This window comes from Staurois parvus, unplaced genomic scaffold (assembly GCF_062004578.1).
Source record: "Staurois parvus isolate SC_StPar_1 unplaced genomic scaffold, SC_StPar_1.0 ptg001432l, whole genome shotgun sequence".
In the NCBI taxonomy this organism is placed as follows: domain Eukaryota; kingdom Metazoa; phylum Chordata; class Amphibia; order Anura; family Ranidae; genus Staurois; species Staurois parvus.
In genome coordinates, this window is record NW_028319228.1 from 1,903,948 (window position 1) to 1,923,705 (window position 19,758).

The window sequence follows — 19,758 nt, forward strand, 5'->3', positions numbered from 1 at the left end:
GATAAGCAGAGATGGGGGCTATAGTGGCTCATCTCCACTGTCCAGCAGTTTATGTAGCTGCGATGCCAAGCTGAGTTGTTGTTTTCGGCTTCCCATCACAGTACATTGAGAAGTGACCAGTGACTGCAATACAAATGGCCAGTTTAATAAGGTGCAATGTACAGTAAGCTCCTGACTTGTCATTTGCGCAAAGTATCTCCCTCCCTGTTTCTCCACTTTAAAGGTGCCATGAAAATCCAAGAATTATATCTTCTGCTTCCTTTGCCACTGTTTAACAGCCTCAAGGAAAGTTAAACTCCAGAACAACATACTCAAAGAGGAGCTGGGAACTTTTAGACTTGTTTAGTCAAATGAAAAAAACATCAAACAAATGCAATATCCCAGCAAGGCAGCTCCCACACAGCAAGGCTACCTACCTATCTACCAGTACAATTTATACCCGTTATGTAAATATGTTGTGTTAAATCCTGGCTGGCACTGTGAGGAGTGAAATTAGTTCTAAAAGCAGAAGGTTTTTTTTACCTTAATGCACTCTCTGCATTAAGGTAAAAAAAAACCTGCATGCATTATACTTACCTGAGCCTGATCTTGATCCAGTGATTTTCAGGAGAGCAGAAGCTCTCTCTGCTCTCTCCCTCCTCATTGGCTTTGAGAAAGCATTGATAGCCATTGGCTCCTGCTGCTGTCAGTCACAGCCAGTAAGGAGAGGGGGGGGGCAGGGCCGAGCCAGTGGATACACAGAGCCAGCTCAGGAGCAAGTTTGCACGAGTGCTCTCTTAGCAAGGGGCAAGTATAACATGTTTGCTATTTAAAAAAAATACAGTGGGTATAGAAAAGAATTACGCCCCTTTAAAATAATCACATTTTGTTGCTTTGCAGTCTGAAATGATGACAGATACAGTTTTTGTTTCAACAGCTGTATTTACTCAGTGCAAATTATAACATCCAAGTTGGTAACACCAAAATGTAAAAAAAAAAAAAAAATTCAAAAACAGTTGAAAATAGGATCACCCCCTTTTGTCAGTATTTTGTTGAACCACATTTTGCTTTAATTACAGCCTTTAGTCTGTTGGGATATGTCTCTACTAACTTTGCACATCTAAACTTTGCAATATTTGCCCACTCTTTGCAGAACTACTCAAGTTCAGTTCAATTTGATGGTGACTGTTTGAGGTCTGCAGTCTTCAAATCATTTCACAGATTTTCAATGGGGTTTAAGTCTGGGCTCTGGCTAGGCCATGCAAGGACATTCAACCTTTTCTCCTTCAGCCACTGTGTGGTAATTTTTGCTCTGTGCTTTGGGTCATTATCATGCTGATGATTGTTTTTTTCTGACATGTTGGTTATATCTTTCACTTGGATGTTACAAATTGCACTAAACAGTAAATACAGCTGGATAAAACAAAAACTGTGTTTGTGTTCATTTCAGGCTGCAAAGCAACAAAATTTGATTATTTTAGAGGGGGGTGATTCTTTTCTATGACCACTGTAAACATTTTACCTTTAGAATCACCTTAAGATTTTCTGCTTAGTCATCCCTTTCCCTGTGTAAGTGTAACTTTCCCTGTGTGAGGGCATATACAGTCAGGTCCATAAATATTGGGACATCAACAACATTCTAACATTTTTGGCTCTATACACCACCACAATGGATTTGAAATGAAACGAACAAGATGTGCTTTAACTGCAGACTGTCAACTTTAATTTGAGGGTATTTACATCCAAATCAGGTGAACGGTGTAGGAATTACAACAGTTTGCATATGTGCCTCCCACTTGTTATACGTCTTATAAAAATAGCCAGTGTGTTTTTGAGGCAATATCATTTACCTTCATCAGGGCTTAACACAGGACAAATCTTGTATAGACTCAAAGGAAACAGTGACTTCACAGATCTATATTAGAACAGTAGTTGCTGAGGATAGCAGTACAAGTTAGATCGTATTATATGCATACTGTAGGGTCTGTTATGGGTATATTCCTGTCCCATGTACATGAATGCAGTAAAAAATAACAAAACTAAAAGTTAATCAAAGACCTATTGGAGAGGGACCATGCATGAAAAATTCTGTTTTCATTTATACCAAGACATTTCTGTGATACTAGTACCTAAGTGTATTTATGGCTATACACTAGGGTGCAAGTGTCACAGAAATGTTTTTGATATAAATTAAAACATGCATTAACTTATTCATGCATGCTCTCTCTCTAATAGGTATTTTATTAACTAGAATGTCATGTTTTCTGTTTTTATATTTAATTTTCTCTAAGGAGTATTTGAGTCCCTGATCTTGAAAGATCTTAGGCAAAAATCTCACTTCTCTTCACTTTCACTACACATTGCAGCATTTCGCCACATATGCCATATGATCTCTTATGATTAAGTCAGGTGATGAAACATGTCAAGGGAAGTGATGTCAGATGCATAGAGGAACTGGAAGTGATCTGCTGGCCATTTTAGAATCTGGCAAAACCTCATAGAAATCCATGTGGAGGAACCAGGGAACTTTGAGTGGTTTGGATATTCTGATAAAGGCTATTTTAAAGAGGAATCATGATGTAAGCATATTCAATAAAGTATTTTAAATTGTATATTCAGGTTTACGCTATGATTTATTCTATATATGGTGGGCATCGGTGGAGATTCATGGTTATACTTGAAAGCTACTATATCTGGATGACATCTTGATCTGATCCATGAGGCTGTGATGATCATTGGGTTGAAGCAGAATTTGTCATAATACCCTCGCCGGGAGATGTAAAGGCATATTATATGCATATTTTTGGTAAGGGTATTCACTCCTTACACTATAGATGTGGACACAGTGTTTCACATGTTGTTTTTGGATGCATATTTTTCACTTGATTGATTCACTGGCACTGTTTTGACACATTCACGTTTTTCACTATTTGTGATCACGCAGGGTTGTTTGCGTTTATCACATCTGTTTCATTTATATTTTATTTAAGATAATGCACGTGCATTATCTTAAATAACGTGCATGTGATTTTTCTTTTTATGTTGAGGTTTCTTTGTGAGCCATTGAAAGGCTGAATATGAAGATTGATGGTTGAAGTTGGCACAGAGTGACTCTTTATAACATTGTTTATTTAATTTTATTTCTTATCTATTTTTGGACTGTTAAATTTCAAATTTTTTTTTTTTTTACTATATTTGTGTGATTATATACTTTTGGGAATATTGGTATTAGCATATTCATATTCACAGTCTTTACACTTTTTGGGGAAAAGTGTATCTTTATGCTATTTATAGCCTTATTGTATTGAATTATTCAAGGAATACCGTAAAATTAACATATATTTTATTAACTACAATGTCATGTTTTCCGTTTTTTATATTTAATTTTCTCTAAGGAGTATTTGACTCCCTGATCTTGAAAGATCTTAGGCAAAAATCTCACTTCTCTTCACTTTCGCTACACATTGCAGCCTTTCGCCACATATGTCATTCACTTATCTTCTCAATCAGAGAAGTAAAATTATTAATAACCATGCTCTCCTCTCCTAATGAAATATACTTCCATTGCTGACCTCCTTTTGAAAATGCTAGTTTCCTGGCTGTTACAGTATGCTTACTTTCTGGCTTCTACAGTTTTTCAGCCTTTTGAAAGTACAAATTCCTTTTTTGATTACTTGTTTCAGATCAGTGACTAAGATTCTTGAAGCAAGAGGATCAAAGGTGACAAACCAGGCAACTAGCATTTTCAGTAGTATACAGTTGCAAGAAAAAGTATGTGAACCCCTTGGGATTATGTGGAGTTTTGCATGAATAGGGCATAAAATGTGCTCTGAACGTCGTCTAAGTCACAACAATAGAAGAACACAGTTTGCTGAACATAATACTACACAAACATTAGATGTTGCCATGGTTTAATTGCACATAACATGTAAACATTCACAGTGCAGGGAGGAAAAAGTATGTGAACCTTTGGACTTAATAACTGGTTGACCCTCCTTTGGCAGCAATAACCTCAACCAAACGTTTCCTGTAGTTGCAGATCAGACCTGCACGACGATCTGGAGTAATTTTGGACCACTCCTCTTCACAAAACTGTTTCAGTGTAGCAATATTCTTGGGATGTCTGGTGTGAATCGCTCTCTTAAGGTCATGCCACAGCATTTCAATCGGGTTGAGGTCAGGACTCTGACTGGGCCACTCCAGAAGGCGTATTCTGTGCTGTTGCAGCCATTGTTTTGTAGAATTACTTGTATGCTTTGGGTCATTGTCCTGTTGCATCACCCATCCTCTGCGGAGCTTCAGTTGGTGGACAGATGGTCGTACGTTTTCCTGCAAAATGTCTTGATAAACTCTGGAATTCATTTTCCCATCAATGACAACAATCCGTCCAGGCCCTGTGGCAGCAAAGCAGCCCCAAACCATGATGCTCCCTACACCATGTTTTACAGTGGGGATGAGGTTTTGATGTTGGTGTGCTGTGCCTTTTTTTCTCCACACATAGTGTTGTGTGTTCTTCCCAAACAACTCAATCTTGGTTTCATCTGTCCACAGTATATTTTGCCAGTAGTGCTGTGGAACATCCAGGTGCTCTTTTGTAAACTTCAAACGTGCTGCAATATTCTTTTTGGACAGCAATGGCTTCCTCCGTGGTGTCCTCGCATGTACTCCATTCTTGTTTAATGTTTTCCTTATTGTAGATGTGTCAACAAAAATATGAGCATGTGCCAGAGATTTCTGTAGGTCTTTAGCTGACACTCTGGGATTCTTCTTTACCTCATGCAGCATTCTGCGCTGTGCTCTTGCAGTCATTTTTACAGGACGACCATGCCTAGGGAGAGTAGCAACAGTGCTAAACTTTCTCCATTTTTGTAGACAGTCTTACCGTGGACACATGAACATCAAGGCTTTTGGAGATACTTTTGTAACCCTTTCCAGCTTCATGCAAGTCAACAATTCTTGATCGTAGGTCTTCTGAGAGCTCTTTTCTGCGAGGCATGGTTCACATCAGACAGTGCTTCTTGAAACCAGTAAACCCAAAACAGGTGTGTGTTTTTTAAGGGCAGGACAGCTGTCAGCAACACATCCAATATCATCACACTGATTGGAGTCAAGGTTGGCTCACTCCTGGCTCCAATTAGCTCTGGGAGAATCATTAAGCTAGGGCCTCACATACTTTTTCCTCCCTGCACTGTGAATGTTTACATGTTATGTGCAATTAAACCATGGCAACATCTAATGTTTGTGTAGTATTATGTTCAGCAGACTGTGTTCTTCTATTGTTGTGACTTAGATGACATACAGAGCACATTTTATGCCCAATTCATGCAAAACTCCACGTAATCCCAAGGGGTTCACATACTTTTTCTTGCAACTGTAAGTCACTAGTGACAGCTTTCACTTTCTCTTTTAAGACATTTTATCCACAGACAACAGACTATGGTTACAATGCACACTCTCTGACCTGACATAAAAAATGGATCAAAGGAAAGTTTTCCTGTTATCAATGGCAGACAATCCGTCTGTGCTAAAAACAAAGGCTTGCACAAGATTTCTTTGAAGGATATCCAGGTCATTGTATAGCTAGTAGTTAGTAATATTTAGATGGACTTGTTCTGTAATGATGAAGACATTTTGCAGATCATCTAAGTTACTCCTTCCGTTGTGAAGAGCACCAGGAAAATGCTCCAGCATGTATATTCACACACGTAGCACTGATACCTTAAATACCTTAAAGTGAATTTCCACATTTGCAGTCAATTTTGAGGACACCCCACTATGTGTTTCGTGTGTGCCTCCATTCGTGTGTGTGTGTGTGTGTGTGTGTGTGTTTTTTTTTGTTTGTTTGTTTTTTTTCAAATATTTTTCACCTTTTAGATGTTCCTTTAGGAGCAGATGCCATGGCTGACTGCAGATATTTGTGAACATGCTCAAGGTGAGTCTCAATAGAAAAGCTAAGGATAGGATGCACTCCCTTTCATTAACAATTAAGATGGCAAGTTTATAAATCTTTACACTCTTTGTTTCGACAGACAATGTTCAAATCTACAGTAGTTTACAACTGATAATGGAGATCAGCAAGCACAATAAAAACGTAGTTCATTATGGCAAGAATAGTTCATAAACTGAGAGACCTAAGTAAGATTATTCCTGCTGGAGTTTCCAGAAATGAAAAAACACTGTTCTAGCTTGGGACCAAAGCTTGTACATTCAAAAGACCCCAAAATCAAACACAAGAAAAGTAACTTGGTATATACAGTACAGTATAGCAAGGAATGCAAAAGCCTGTATATTGGGGAGAAAAAACAACCTCTCAACAAAGGAATGACCTAACATTGGAGGGCAGGACTACAGGTCAAGACACAGCAGTCTTACTACTTCTTCTTAGAATAAAAAGGCAATTCTTTTGAGGACAGTGAAGTGCATTGTTTGGACAGAGAGGACAATTGGTGTGAAAGAGGCCATCTATATCACGCTTGAACAACCATCCTTGAACAGGGTAGGGTCTTTGACACCACCTGTCTCCCACATGTAATGGGTAGGCATGTGCACTTGGAAATTTTGTTTCCTTTCGGATGTATTCGTTCATAGAAGAATTTCATTTAGTCACATTCGTTATGTTGAACTCCTTCATTTTTGGAATTTGTGCATCTTCAGCTTTCATTCTGTATATTCTTTGGTGCGGATGGATTAAAAAAATTCTGCAGTTTTTCCAAAAGATTGCTATTTATTCAATATATTATCGAATCGGACAAATTCAAATCGGAAAGAATAGATATTTTTGGATGCTAGTCCAACCCACCAAGAGAAATGGCATGAATTGATTGGACAATATCAACTTGTGTCATGTGAACCCGAATTAACGAATGGAACAAAATTTGGATTCATTCATTATCCAAATGACTGAATGAATTCCGAAATTGAATTAATTTCCCCATAGGCCTAACTACTATTGCATCATGTGTGATGAATGAAACAAATGCATTTGTTAATTGTATCTTTTTTTCAGGTTCGTTGACATTCGTTATGTCCATTCAGAGATTCGTATACATCCGAATCTCCGGAAAAAAATGTCAGTGGAAGGAATAGTGTCCCATTGTTGGGTTCAGTTGAAGAATAGTGCCCCATTGTTGGTGTCAGTGGTGCCTCATCATTGTCCCAAGGACTGGATAAAGGCAAACAAAGGGCATCATCCTGCAGTTTGAAGACCAGTGATCCATGGTATAGGCACCATAAAACAAAAAGTGTGTTACTATCTCGATCACTAGATGAAATCAGAGGGGAAGAAGCCTTAAAAACAAAACTAATGCAGCTACCACATCTAAGAATTGGTAAGGTGCAATATATTACTTTTTTGGTTTTGGGTTTAATGCCTCTTTAACATCTATTTAGATTTTCTGATTCCAAATACAAGGTTATATAACTAAAACATGGTAATTCAACAACATTTAAAAAAAGAAAAAACTCTGAGCTATTGAAATAAATATGTATCCTCAGTAAAATATGAATAAAACAGTACTATAAATTGTAATTCCAAATTTTGCGTAAGAGGAGCGACACCAACATAAATACTCACAGACAGATATTTCTAAATGACCCAAAATTGCACAGGTAAAGCACTATCCTCAATATACATAAACTATAAACATAAATACTGTCTCTCTTTTAAATCTAGAACACATCAGGTGTCTATTTATATGTATATAAAATAAAAAGTCCCATAAAGATATCCACAAAAAGTGCAATAATTGAAAATAAGTCCAAATTCTCCCGTGCCAGGATACCAGTAAACCAGTCCAGCCACCGCCACTAGAAGAGATAGCCAAACTCCTTACCCTGTAGTAGAACCCCTGTATCAAAGGAGGTCAGGACAGCTCTTGTTATACAACCACTCTACGATCCTCCTTGCACCAGACCCACTCAGATGCCTCCCTGGAATCTCACGGACAGCTCACAGGACTCACAAGGATGGCTTCCAGGGTATTTTTTATGGACTTTAAATTATTGAACTTTTTTGTGGATATCTTTTTGGGACTTTTTAATATATATATATATATATATGTGTGTGTGTGTGATGCGTGGTGTGTTATAGATTTAAAGGGATAGTACTCATGTTTATACAGTGGGGTAAAAAAGTATTTAGTCAGCCACCAATTGTGCAAGTTCTCCCACTTAAAAAGATGAGAGAGGCCTGTAATTGGCATCATAGGTAGACCTCAACTATGAGAGACAAAATGAGAAAAAAAATCCAGACAATCACATTGGCTGATTTGGAAAGAATTTATTTGCAAATTATGGTGGAAAATAAGTCTTTGGTCACCTACAAACAAGAAAGATTTCTGGCTCTCACAGACCTGTACCTTCTTCTTTAAGAGGCTCCTCTGTCCTGCACTCATTACCTGTATCAATGGCACCTGTTTGAACTTGTTATTAGTATAAAAGACACCTGTCCACAACCTCAAACAGTCACACTCCAAACTCCACTATGGTGAAGACCAAAGAGCTGTCGAAGGACACCAGAAACAAAATTGTAGACCTGCACCAGGCTGGGAAGACTGAATCTGCAATAGGCAGGCAGCTTGGTGTGAACAAATCAGCTGTGGGAGCAATAATTAGAAAATGGAAGAGATACAAGACCACTGATAATCTCCCTCGATCTGGGGCTCCACGCAAGATCTCACCCGTGGGGTCAAAATGATCACAAGAACGGTGAGCAAAAACCCCAGGACCACACGGGGGGACCTAGTGAATGACTTGCAGACAGCTGGGACCAGCGTAACAAAGGCTACCATCAGTAACACACTACGCCGCTAGGGACTCAGATCCTGCAGTGCCAGACGTGTCCCCCTGCTTAAGCCAGTACATGTCCGGCCCGTCTGAAGTTTGCTAGAGAGCATTTGGATGATCCAGAAGAGGATTGGGAGAATGTCATATGGTCAGATGAAACCAAAATAGAACTGTTTGGTAGAAACACAACTCGTCATGTTTGGAGGAGAGAGAATGCTGAGTTGCATCCAAAGAACACCAAACCTACTGTGAAGCATGGGGTGGCAACATCATGCTTTGGGGCTGTTTCTCCGCAAAGGGACCAGGACGACTGATCCATGTACAGGACAGAATGAATGGGGCCATGTATCGCAAGATTTTGAGTGCAAACCTCCTTCCATCAGCAAGGGCATTGAAGATGAAACGTGGCTGGGTCTTCCAACAAGACAATGATCTTAAACATACCGCCCGGGCAACGAAGGAGTGGCTTCGTAAGAAGCATTTCAAGGTCCTGGAGTGGCCTAGCCAGTCTCCAGATCTCAACCCCATAGAAAACCTTTGGAGGGAGTTGAAAGTCCGTGTTGCCCAGCGACAGCCCCAAAACATCACTGCTCTAGAGGAGATCTGCATGGAGGAATGGGCCAACATACAAACAACAGTGTGTGCCAACCTTGTGAAGACTTACAGGAAACGTTTGATCTCTGTCATTGCCAACAAAGGATATATAACAAAGTATTGAGATGAACTTTTGATATTGACCAAATACTTATTTTCCACCATAATTTGCAAATAAATTCTTTACATATCAGCCAATGTGATTGTCTGGATTTTTTTTCTCATTTTGTCTCTAATAGTTGAGGTCTACCTATGATGCCAATTACAGGCCTCTCTCATCTTTTTAAGTGGGAGAACTTGCACAATTGGTGGCTGACAAAATACTTTTTTGCCCCACTGTACTTTATAAATACTAAGGATATCACTTTACATATGGAATTTTGGATTTCACATTTACTCCTCCCTTTCTGTTCTTGGACAATCAACTTTTGACTTTCATGCTAACTGTACTAAGGTTTCTGAGCTACCTTTCTGGATATAAATGCTGGAGCATTTTCCTGACACTCATCAGAACTGAAGACACAGCTTGGCTTGAATAAAGTATGAAACATCTTCAATGATACAGAAGAAGTTAATTGAATGTGGCCAACTACTACAAGCTAACACAAATGTTAGTAGCTACAGCCTAAACTACAGTGCCTTGTGAAAGTATTTCATGTGCTTGATTTCCTTCTTGTCTTGTTGCATTACAACCTGGAATTAAAGTAAATTTTTTGGTACTCTGCACTATGCGATGTACATGACATGTCTACAACTTTGTCTAGAGCTTTGAAGATGCAGAATAGTTTTTATTGTGACACAAACAATAATTAAGATTTACAGTATATACCCACATATACTGCGCACATCTCTAGCACCATCCTAGGTAGTTTGCTAGGATGCTAGGTAAATGTAGTTCTTTTGGGCTCATGTGTAAACATTGGAGCAGCTATTGCTTGCATTGGGCTGTTCTGGGTCCCAGAAGCTGCAAGTTTGATTGCTTCTCCCTGCTTTCCAGACACTTCTAGAGCATAGGGGGCTGGGAGAGTCAAACTGACAGCTTGAATATTTATTCTGCAGACAACTTATTATCCTTTCAGGGTATTGATAGTTACTATTGGTGCGGAGTCACATTCATTGTTTTGATAATTTTTTAATCAGAATTGCCTGAAAATTGTCACGTGTGTCACTACCCTTAACCAGGGGCGGACTGACCATTTGGGAACTCGGGCACTGCCCGAGGGTCCGGGTTCAGTAGGGGGCCCCATGAGATACCCCTGGTACCTTTTCATAGGCTTTTTTGGGTGTGGTTTGAGTGTGGGCGAGGACACAGGGGCCCCATGATCCCCTATTGCCCGGGGGCCCCATGAGTTGTCAGTCCGCCCCTGCCCGTAACCACTTCAAGTTCAGATACTTTCACCCCCTTCCAGTCCAGGCCAATTTTCAGCTTTCAGTGCTATCAAACTTTGAATGACAATTGCGCGGTCATGCAACACTGTACCCATATTAAATATTTAGAATTTTTTTGAGACAGATAAAACTTTATTTTGGTGGTATTTATTCACCACTGGGATTTTTTATTTTTTTGCTATATTAATGAAAGACCAAAAATTTTGAAAAAAAAGTGTTTTTCTTATAACATTTTGCAAATAAATAATCTTTCTTCATAAATCTTGACCAAAATGTATTCCTCTATCTTTTTAGTAAAAAAATGCCCAAATTAGTTTGTAACCAAAAATGATAATTTTTCTAAAAATTTGTTTACATTTTTATTCTTTATATTATTATTTATGTTTTTTTTTTTTTTCATACTGTCACCCTACCAGTACAGTGTCAGCACAGTGACACTGTACTACTTGTGGGGGATGATGAAGATTTTTTTATCTTTTTTTTACACTGATTGCTTTTACACCCATAAAGGCTGTAAATCATTCCTGCTGCCATTGAGAAATAATGTGCGAGCTGTGATTGGTCACAGCTTGTCACATGGTACAAAGCTGTTGTGAATAGCCTTGTACCATGTGATCATTCACAGATTTCACAATTCGTAAGCAATGATGCAGGGGCGGACTGACCATTTGGAAACTCGGGCACTGCCCGAGGGCCCGGGGTCAGTAGGGGGCCCCATGAGATGCCCCTGGTACCTTTTTCATAGGCTTTTTTTAGTTTGGGCAAGGACACAGGGGCCCCATGATCCCCTGTTGCCCGGGGGCCCCATGAGTTGTCAGTCCACCCCTGCAATGATGTCAGGAAGTGACATTTTGTTTACTACTATTCATGTGATCACTGATTGGCCAATCAGTGATCACATGAATCGAGATCTCACACAGAGGTCCTGTACAGCGATCTGTGTCCAGAGGACACAGCGGGCACCGATCTCGGTGCCACGCGCTCACAGGGAGCGCACAGGCATTGGATGCTGGGGGACGTTTAGAAACATCCACCCACATCGGCAGTGCTCCTGACCGGCCATTTATCGGCAATGGGCTGGATGGGAGGAAGTTAAAGATTAGGAGAAAACCATTGCACAAAGCAGATAAGTATAACATGTTTATTATTAAAAAAAACCCCCAAAACTTTACAGTCACTTTCACTAAACCAAGTGACAATTGCTGTCCACCTGCTGGCACCAAGTTTGTGGTCCTGCAAGCCATTTGTCACATGTTAGTGAAGGTGTCCATGGTCTCACACTGCATTCATCACATACACCACTTAGGCCAATTATCCCAGATTGAAACTGTTCTGCTGGTCAATTCTCCACAACTGTATCTTCTGCAGTCTCTTAGTTCTTGAAGTAAAACCTCTGTGTCCTTCCTCAAATTGCTTTTACAATTGTCCTGCTGCTGGCCTGTGTATTGATTTTTGCAAACACTCTTAAGTACTAATCCTTCAATGTGATCCTTCAAACTGATCTAATTTATTTGATGATGTGGAGCATGCATCACAAGTGTGAACACTTCAAAGTGTGGGTAACACCAAAAATGTGTGCAGAAACAGGATCAGGAAATACATAGGGAGACAATTTGCTAAGTAGCCAAGTGGTAGCACAGCCCATACAATTCCACCTGTATCAATTCTTGGTCCACTGTCCCTTAAAGCAGAGTTCCACCCATTTTTAATACTTTACCTTATTACGTAGTCCCTGTGAAATAAAGCACAAGTTGGATATTTTTTTTTTTTTTATTATTATACATACCTTGGAAATCGGAAATGATGCGAGTGGGAGGTGTTTTGCGCCATTTTACCGGAGTTCATGATATATTCCCATCCTTGCAGTTCAGTGCTGTACAGGTTGCCTGACTGGGGAGGGGGGGGCGGGAACTTCATCCATCCCCACCATTGTTATGGCAACCTGTACTGCACACGTCGCGCCGAGCAGTGTCTGTACTGCGCATGCACGCGAACAAGTGGTGTATGCTGGGATAGCCAGCAGCACGATTCCAGGAAATAAATACCTGCGGGCTTCAGATGCCCACAGCCATCATGGCACCTGCCTGCTTCTGAGATCCAGGTAAATGTTTACGATTTTCTAAGTAATTACAATGCTTTTAATATTGAATTATTCCAATTGTTAATGCTATTTGTAAGGTAATCGTGAATCTGCTTTTAACAAAAATTTTTTTAGGGGGACTGGACCTCTGCTTTAACTTTATTAAAATGTACTCCCCAAATTTCTCAGATGACCAAGAGGGACTCACCATAGTTTACTATATTAAAGCAAATGACAGATCCCTGCCATGCCTCCAGATACACAGTCCACAAAGGTTTAATACACCAAACATTATTGGTTAAACACTAGTGATTTTTTTTCCACCACAATTTTTCCTTTATCCTGGCTTTTCAAAATATAAAATGCAATCATTTACAGAGTTTATAAAAGTTTTGGTGTAGTACAACAATTTCTGATAGTTGAATAGTTCCTTTCTTTTTTAGAAGCCTACATGAGACCAAAAAGAGAATACCTGTGGAGGAAAGAGGAACAGCTTTCCTTCCAAAAGAGGGACAACTCCTCATATTGAGGGACAGTTGGAAGTTGTGATGAAGCTCAACAGGTGTGAAACAGTAGATCAAAGACTATTAACATGATGTAGTTAACTAATGATCCCTTTATCATTTATAGCCTTTTAAAGCAGTATTAAAGTCCACTTTATGACTTAAATCTACGTCCAGTAAATAAAGGAAGATAGATACAGTAAATATCTCCTAAACGTGCTGTTTAGGAATCAATAACATTTGTAGAGGCTGGTGGCATCACCAGCAATGTGTACTGCACCCTCAGTGGATGGTATACTGGAGTCTGGCCACGATCATGACTGCTGCACGCATGTGTGGGAGTGACGTAATCTTGGCCTAGCCATTCAAATGGGCACAGCCGGAAGGAATACCGGGTGAAGATGGAAGTAGTGCATACTAGCACATTATAATTTACACAACCCTGAGGCCCTATTTTTTTTTTTTTTAGGACTTTACTACCACTTTAAATGCTGTCATTTGAACATTAGGTTATTATTGTTAAGTATTTATTAACTGTTAGTATATATTAGATATTTATTGACTCCTCTTTTAATGATTCCCCTTAGCATTGGGCCATTATATTTTAGTTTTTCCCAACACAATTCATTTAACATTTGTTTTCTGTATGTGTGTTGGGGGCTGTTTTCTATTAGTAGCATAAATCCTAAAACCACCTGTGCAAGCTATGCAGTAGCGCCAAGCCAGTCACATCATGAAGGTACAAGAGGCTGAATTCAAAATATTCACAAGATTTTACACATGACCAAGATCTTTATTATCAGCCGTGTGACTGTGATTTTCAAATCTCACTGGACTCCACTAAAAATAACTGTCATATTTTTTAAATAATGATCCTTATCCCATGTCTTAGCTTTTTGAACTGAACCTAATCTGTTTGAATACAGTCCCTGGGGTTGTGAATGGAAACCAAAATCTAATGTTATTAGGCTTGAAGTGGATCTCTGATGTTTCTGATGTTCTTTTATTAAACATAACTGGTCTGACTTTGCATACTATACATAAGATTCATGCTGTGCTAAAGTGTTGTGTGCTTACAAAGGAATCTTATTTTTAACAGTCATTACAAATAAAATGTGCACATCTTATATGTTTTGCACATTCAATATGTTATATTACTGTTAAGATAACTGTTGAGCTCAATATCCAGTTTTAGCTACACGATATTAACCACTTCAATAACAGGCATATTACATAATATGAAATTTAAAAACTACCCCTAAAAACTCATTAACCACTTCAATACCAGGCCCTTCCTGCCCAGGCCAATTTTCAGCTTTCAACACCCTCACACTTTGACTGACAATTGCGCAGTCATGCAACACTGTACCCAAACTAACTTTTTAGCATTTTGTGCACACAACTTGAGCTTTCTTTTGGTGGTATTTAATCACCGCTGTTTTTTTTTTTCATATTTTGCTAAATTTACAAAAATACACCGAAAAGTTGAAAAAAAAAAACATGTTTTTCTTCATTTCTGTTATAAAATGTTGCAAACAATTGTTCTTCATAAATTTAGCCAAGATGTATTCTGCTAAGATTCTTTGGTGAAAATAAACCAAATCAGTATTTATTATTTAGGCTGTAGGAAACTTATAGAGTACACAAACTGTGGTATATATCTGAAAATTGATCAATCCTGAAGTACTCATGGCCAATCTAATTTATTGAGGCCCAAAAATGTCAGGACAGTAAAGATATCCCCCAAATGACCCCTTTTTGCAAGGTAGACAGTCCGAGGTATTAAGTAAGAGCCACTAGCATTAGAACCTCTGCTTCGTATGCTCTGCGAGAGCCCCAATATCAAGGGAATTTCTGTTGCAGGACACACGCATAAAATTGCAGCTTATGCGGACGATATCCTACTTTTCCTATCGGAACCCAGAACCACTTTACCCAACCTTCTTAAAGGCTTTCATTCCTTCCAATTTCTCTCCAATCTTAAAATCAACTTCTCCAAATCCTGTGCTCTGAACATTACCATTCCTCATGAGGAGGTCATTTTTTGTAAGTCTCACTTCCTGTTCACATGGGAAAAGGAGGCCCTTACCTATCTCGGAATATAGCTCCCTATCACTCTCTAAGATCTTTACACTAAAAATTTTATCCCAGCCCTTTTGAGTCATTCAGGAAGACCTCTCGAAGTGGCATCGTCCATGTTTTTCCTGGTTCAGAAGGGCTACAATACTTAAAATGAATGTCCTTCCCCACCTTCTTTACCTCTTCCAGACCATTCCTACTTCCACTTGCCGCCTTTGAAGAAGACTTTGCTCACAGTTCCTATGGAGTTTTAAATGCCTTCATATTTCCTTTTCTCGACTATATCTCCCCAAATCCAAGGGGGTATAGGTCTCCCCGATCTTCAAAAATACCTCTGGGCCTGTCATCTTACCAGAAAAATTGACTGGAACGTGCACTCACTCACAAAAGCTTGGGTTCACCTCGAGGACTCTCTCTCTCCCTCTCACACTTCCAGCTTGCAGGGCTTGGATAAGAGACTTGGAGATAGATCTGTCTTCCTCGGATTGGAACCAAATTTTCACTTGTGCACATAAAGGTTCGTTGAACGTTTCAACCCAAGAAAATGGATATAAATTGGCCTTCCGCTGGTATAGGACCCCCTCCAGGCTCCATCACTTTAATCTGATCATACCCAAATCTTGTTGGAGATGTGATTCTGAGGATGGTTCACTTCTTCATATTTGGTGGTCCTGCCCTGCCATTCAACCTTTCTGGAAGGAGGTCCACCGCATAACCTCGTCAGTCTCTTCACTACCTCTTGAATTTTCCCCAGCCCAATGTCTCCTCCACCATACCTCCATCCCCAGGCACCTCTATTTCAAATCGCTAGCTATGCACATGCTAAATGCAGGCTAATTGAGCTTGACATCCCTATGGAGATCTTCCTGATCCTGTCGATCCAAGATTGGCTGACACGCTTGGGCAGAGTGGCAGAGATGGAGGAACTCATCGAGTCATCACACGACAACCCAACTACATTTTCTCACACTTGGGCCTGCTGGCTCCACTTCCAATCGACCTCAGAATACCGCTCAATTATGGGCTCTTCTCCTTGACAGCTCTTGACCTTGAAACCCCTATCCGCTTTCTCAATTGACTTGCTTACTCGACCTCCGCCCTTGGAACTGAGTGCCCTTCTCTTTAATATTAGATAAAGGAAACTTAATTTGCCCACTTACCTGGCCCCTGACGACCTGATTACAGCCTCGATCCTCGATTTTTTTTCCCTCCTTACCCCTTCTTTCTGCCCCTACCCCCTTCTTAGTCACCTCCTGCCTGCCACTCTTCCCACCTCTCCCTCTTTCTGCTATCTTCTTATTTCTCTTCCTTCCCCACAAAGTTACTTTTTTTTGGATGATCTTGATAGGCACACATCATTTTGGTAAACAAGACGCATACTCCTTGACTTAATATAAGGCCACTATAGATCGCGATCCGCAATCCCCTCTGACGTAGATTTACCTGGTTCTGTGTCACGCTCCATCTCTCACTGACCTTCTATCGATTCCAGGGTATATTACTCCTAGATCAGTTAGAGATCCTTGCCCTCACGAGAGCCCCTCACCCAAAACCGCGACTAGGAATAGACTTTCATCTATTTTATTCAGGAGGTAATCCCCTGCAGTCCCTATTCTCCCATCTTGTTATTGATTGTGAATTTCGGACAAATTGTATCATCTAAAACATTCTATCTAACTTGATCATTGCGATCCTTTTGTTATCTCCTCCATGTTGTATTTTTGATTTATTTTGTCTTTTTGATCCTAATAAAAGTTATGGATTAAAAATAAAAAGAGCCATGGCAAGTTTTTTTTGAAATTGTAAATTTTTGTCATTTTTTGGACAATGAAGAAATTACGAAAAAAAAAAAAATTCACAATTTTTTTTATATACTGTCAGCAGTGCAGTACAGCATCATCATATAACTGGTGTGATATGATCAAATTTTCTTAAATTTTTAAAAAAAAGTTATTACCTTTTTTTAATGTTTTTTGTTTTTTTTTTTCATAACACACTGTGACCAGAGTAGTATAATGCTGCCATAGTAACATAGGAGAAGTGATCAGTATTTTTTTTTACACATGATTGCTTATAGCAAAGAATGTCTTTGCTATAACCAAGCATTTTAATTGAATAAAATTGATTCATTCAGGTTTTTTTGTTGTGATTACCTGTGGCTGGCCACAACTAATCACATGACACAGATGGGTTATGATTGGCCCAGTCTGTACATGTAATTACTGTGTGTGACCAATCACAGTGACGCAATTGTATACAATGGATGGCATGAAATGAAGACATCCATTGTTTACAATAGTCATGTGAGTGGTCACAGCAGGTCACATGATACTGGCAACGGGCCGGTACACAGATCTGTTATCGGCTGTGTCTGCGGTACACAACCAGTGACAGATCTTGACAAGGTGTGGCCGCACGAGGTGCGATTCGGGAAGGACTTCATGTGACGCCCACCTGGACTGATGAGAGTCCCGCTTGGCCATCATTTTACCATTGGTCAGGTGGTAACAGGTTAAAAACACTAGACTTTAGTACAGAATTAGCATTTTTATACAAGATCTTAGACTTGCTGTGGTATTTAGAGATATATGTTGTAATACGGATACTATCCTTTAAGGCTTTTATTATCTTTTAAGGTGATACAGTTAACATATATCAATATAACCAAGGCCAGTACACTGTACATATTTGATGAAATAGCTTTTCATCTTAAGGATAGTACGAAAGGAAATGGAAACATCAGTTGCATATGGAGGAAGGAGAAATTTCCTTCAATATAGTAAAAGATTTCTTAATGCAAGCATGATTGAAGTGTAATTGCTAAAGGAATAATATTTAAATGAAGGCTACAATCAATGGAATCCACAATTATATTAACCAATACATAATATACAGTTGGAGAATTTAAAATCCGATATGAACTGGCCATAGTTGCCCTGATGAAATTCTGTTGATATCCCAAGAATCTTCAAGAGCGTGAAAAGGATGTATTTTTCAGCCTTGTTGCTATGTAACTATGAAATAAGAACTCATCAGCCATTATTATATTGACTGCTGAGTGCTTACCTGCACTTTGAGTAGTCTGAGGATGATTAAATATGATATAAGGTTTTCCATGGGTCCACCATCTTCCCTCCACACTTTTTGTCAATTTAGTAGCAATAGTGCAATTTACTTGCCATTTCAAAGCATTGTGACACTCCGAATCCACATGAATAGTGTCCTGGTAAAGGTCTACCTTCTAGTTATAGCAAGAAATATTTGATGTCAAAGATTTCTTTTAAAGCAGCATTTTTAAACTATGCTCTTACCATACCATCAGTTTCACTGCTCTTTATCAGTTCAAAAAGTGAACCTGTTGCAAAGTTATAGGATTTTTGGCTTACCTGCAAAATGTCTTTATTTAGAGTACATTACAACACACAGGATAGTATTCTGGAAATGGGTTATCAGTCAGCTTCAAAAGAATTAGACACTGGCAAAACAAAGCTATAAGGTCATCTCAGTATAACCCCTAGCGCACCCAGTATGCCCTAGTTTAGTAGCAAGCAATCATAGGAATAGATCATAGGAACAGAGGGGAGAGACCTGTGTGCTCTAATGTACTCCAAGAAAATGATTTTACAGTTCAGATAAAAATCCTATTTTTTTATTAGTTTCATTACGAGACATACAGTAGTAGTAGACTTTGCAATAAGTCAGTTTCCTAGTCATTAACCATTTGCCCTCCTGAGGATTTACCCCCCTTCCTAAGCAGGCCATTTTTTGCGTTACGGCACTGTGTTACTTTAACTGACAATTGCGCGGTCGAGCAGTGCTGCACCCAAATTAAATTTACGTCCTTTTTTTTCCCCACGAATTGAGCTTTACTTCGGTGGTATTTGATCGCCTGTGTATTTTATTTTATATACTGGGATTATTTTTTTATATATTTACTAGTAAAGGTGGTGATCAGCGACTTATGGCGGGACTACGGTGGACATTTTGACACTGGGGGGAACTGACTTACTGTCATTGACACCCCCAGTGACACCAATACAGTGATCAGTGCTAAAAAAAGCACTGAAACTGTACTAATGGCACTGGGCAGTAAGGGGATAACATGAGGGGCGATCAAAGGGTTAACTATGTGCAGGGAGTGTTTTACTAGGGGGCAGTGTGTGTGTGTGTGTGTGTTTCACTGTAAGCACACTGCTCTGGGTGGCTGTGCTGTACACAGCCATCCAGAGCAGTGTGCCCGAGCTGACAGTGAGGAGGACTTTTAGTCAACAAAACGGTCCTCCTTCCCGTCGGTGATCGCTGGAAATCACTGGGCGCCGGAAAGTAATTACCAGCTGGGGCTCGATGATT